Raw genomic sequence first — 4,000 nt, 5'->3', positions numbered from 1 at the left:
TCCTCTTGGTTGGTTGGTTGTTTTTTTTATACTGCATCAGTTCTTTAAGACAAATTAATTCAGGTTTCTAAGATACTAATAACCCCATCTAACAACATGGCCTGTGCTTTACTGCAGTCACCCCTGTGTGCTGGCATCTATGGGTTGAGTAAGATTTATTTTGCTTGGATTTAATTAAACTTGGGGTTTAGGATCCATCATGTAACTGGGAGGCATTGCTGTATTTCAGTCTTGGTTTAAGAAATTTTTTTTTGCACCAGTTGGTGGCATTGGAGATGGGAAGGACTGATCTTTCTGAATTGAGTGTTCAGGTATTATTGCTTTCTGTGGGGGATTTGCACTTAGATAAACCACTTTTTGCACTGTTAACTCAGTGGGGAGCTAAACATTTTCTGTTTTGAAATGTGAGTGTTCTAGATGTTCAAAAGCATAACTGATAGAATAAAATGGAAGACAAGCTAAAGATGAAGGTTTTTTCAAACATAAAATTTAGGGTTTGGGAATAGAAAATAAAATTCTGACTTGGAATTTGAAAAAAAGGAGTTTTAAACAGGTAGCTGTTGCTATTTTCAAAACCTGGAAAAAAAAAAAACTGGAAAAGGTCCAGTTGTGAATTTATTTTTTTCAGCTGGGTATTATAATAATTATACTAATTCAGTCTCCTCCTTGCTAAGATTTCTGTTCATGTGTGCATGAAAACAAAGCTTTTACTCGGGAGACTCTAAGCATGGAAAAAATGTCTTTACCTTTGTTGCAATTTTAAAATGAGAGAAGGCTCCCATCTTGTGGGCAGATGATGCTCTCAGAATGCAGCTGCCCTCGGATTTGCCTTCTTGGTGAGTGGGGTGGTGGAAATGTTGAAGGAAGTGATTGGCACCATTTGCCCATGTCCAGAAGCCTTCATCAGATGGAAGTTGCTGAAGATTCTGCACAGAGCATGTGTAAATCAGTATTTTGGGTCACCTCCTCTGCTCTCAGAGCAAAATTGCTCTCTGTGTACCACTGGCTGTCACCTGGGACAGTATTTTGTAGGTAAGTGAAAAGAACAGCACAAAAACAAACAATATTTTGTAGGTAAGTGAAAAGAACAGCACAAAGACTTGCAGTGTCTACAGTGGGTGCAAAGCTTGGATCTACTTGGAATTTCTGGTTCTCTTCCCAGATGTAAATAAATCCTGTCCTCGTGTACTTTCAGTCTGCTTTTGGCACAGGCAAATTGGGATTTCTGCTGTTTGGTTCGATTTCACCTCCACAAAGGTGGCACCTTCCTGTCAGAGTGGTTTGGTTTGGTTTGGTTTGGTTTGGTTTGGTTTGGTCCCAGGAGCTCAACATTTGCTGAGCAAACCCCTGGCAGTAACTTGGGGTGTGGATGAGCTCTTGGAGACCTGATCTGGGCAATTAAATTACATTTGAATACCCAAACCCAGGTGTAGATTTAGCAGCTTTGTGAGAATGTGGCTCTTGACAGGAAGGTTGGAATTTGTTTTAAGTTTTTAACAAACTTTTGTTAGAGGTTTGTTGAAACCTGGAGGCTTTTCCAAGGCTGGAGGAGAGGGACAGTGCTGGGGACCACAGCAGAGGGTCTGCCACAAGGAGGACACCATCATCTCCAGGAAATCCTTGTTTCTGATCCTGCCTGTGCAGTGGAGGACGGGGAAAAAAATCTGGGTTGAAAAAAGTCCTCTGGCCAGTGAGGTAAGAGGGAAAATTAGGACCAGGGCTTCTAGGGCTGCTCTGCCACAGCTTGTTTGTGGGCCACCCCTAGGGCTGGTATTTGGAAATGCTGGTGCTTGTGAAAGCCAAGGAGGGGAGAGAGAAACGAGGGAGTGATAGGAGCTGTGTTCAGTCAGTCTGGGCATGCTGTGGGGATGCCAGGGTTTGTCGGGTTATTTTGAAACCTCTCCAGTATCCCACAGTGAAGCTGGGGTTTGCTGAGCACAACTGGTCCTTTGCAACTCGTCCCCAAGGACGAAGCTGAGGTCACTTGTTTCATGCACTTGACTTTGGACCAGAGATAAGCACCAGCTGCAACACTTAAAACCATATTTTAAGCTCTCTCATGCCCGCTGGCACTCGAACCTGGATTTTGAGTTCAGCCCAGGCTACGCGTTCCAGCCCCAGCATCTGAGTGCTGCTTTCTGTCTGCTTTGTTAGAGCATAATTTTGGTTTAGGTTCAAATAACACTCCTGTATGTGCCTCTTAACTCTTCTATTCCTTGCCATGTGTGTGCCTAAGTATGTAAAGTATCTACAATATGTAAATACGTACGTGTGTGTATATATAAATATATATATATGCATATACACCCCCCCACACAAAAGGTTTAAAATAAATCTGTTCCAAATACTGAGGTGCATTAGCATGAAATTGCAGAGGACAGTGCAAGTCTGTGCTCATAGGTCTTAAATGCAGAAAAAAAAATTAGGAGGAGTTTGCAGTAAAGAAAATGAAAAGCTTTTTGCTTTCCTGGTGAATGAATAATTACAGGAGATACCGTGGGGGAAAATTAGATGTGCAGCTCCATCAGGGAGAGCAGCTGGAGTTCTGGGTGCTGCCTGGAGAAACAGCTCTTAGGCAGAAGAGGAGGAGACAGAGCTAATAATTTAGTTTGTGTTTGTTTGGGGTTTGTTTGGGGTTTTTGGTGTGTTTTTTGGTTTTTGTTTTGGTTTTTTTAGAGTTTATGCTTTGTTACTGGCATCTGAGACACTTTTAGCACCAGGGTAAAGAAGTTAGGGTGTCCCTACAAAGTGAGATGTTGTATTCTGAGCATTGTTTGGAACATGTGTCCCATCCTCTTGCTCCTGCTGGGTGCTGTGAAGGTGCCAGGTGGCTCTGAAGGGCTCTGATCAACCTCCCCTGCAGCAGGGATGGCAGTGTGACATTTGTACCTGGAAAGCTGTCTGTACAGAGAGCTTCCTTTCCATTTATAATCTTCCTATTTCATTTTTTGGACTCCTTGTCTACCCCTTCTTCTGTCTTCTATTTCCATTTCTCCAATACTACTTTGTTTCCTAATCTGTCATTTGAATTGTCTCCTCAGTTTAAAAACACCCCAATGAGTTGCTTTCCCCAGGCTGTCTGGGGGAGAGCTTTTCTTCAACAGTTTGATGCCCAAAATCCTTGGGGGAGAAATTTCTAAGGAGTCCCTCCACCAAAGAAGAAATTCTGCTCATATTTTCAGAGCCATTGTCAGGCAGAAAGGTGAGAGAGAACCAGTAAAAAAATTTACATGTCGTTTGCTGCTGCTATTTTGGGGCAAAAGGAGGAAAACCAAAAAAAAGTTGCAGTCCCTGGGTTTAGTTGAACTTCACAGAGCTGCTGCAAGTCTGACTGCAGTGAGGAATGTGTAAGAGATCCTGGTGCATGTGACTGTGGGATGGAGTCTATTTCTGGCTCTGTAAACATGACCTTAGGAAATCCACGCCGTGGAGGTGGTGCTGGTGAAGTCCTCCCCTGACCTGGTCAGCTCTTCTTCTTCCAGTTCTGGGGGAGCAAAAATTGAATTTGAATTTCTTGCAGAACATTGTGATGCTGGAAAATGTTGATTGAAAGGGAAAGAAGGTCAAGCAGTAAAGCAAGAACCAAGCCAGTGTGTCAGCAGGTAAGAGGGAAGGTGCTGTGAGTTTCTGCAGTAACATCTTACACACGGTGTGGACATCAGAAAGGTAAAAAAAACCCCACAACCTGAAAACTATGTTTTCTTTTGTACAGTCTGGATTTCAAATAAATTCTTAAAGCAGATGTGTCACAGAAGTTTGCATCCTTTCTGCAAAATTATTACAAAGAAGCCAAACAAGCAAAACACACAGAAAATAATAATTAAAAAAATCCCCAAAACATGTCTCAAGACCATGAAATAAGGGGGGGGGGGGAAAGTGTGGGAGAAATGGGTGTTGTATCTTTTTCACTCATTAGGTGCTACCAGTTGTACAAGGCTGTGATGGGGAAGAAGCTGGATCTGCCCCTATTTCTCCTGGATTCTGCCTTGGCTGTGTCCCC

Source organism: Heliangelus exortis, chromosome 15 (assembly GCF_036169615.1).
Source record: "Heliangelus exortis chromosome 15, bHelExo1.hap1, whole genome shotgun sequence".
In the NCBI taxonomy this organism is placed as follows: domain Eukaryota; kingdom Metazoa; phylum Chordata; class Aves; order Apodiformes; family Trochilidae; genus Heliangelus; species Heliangelus exortis.
Note: the sequence above shows the minus strand (reverse complement) of the source record.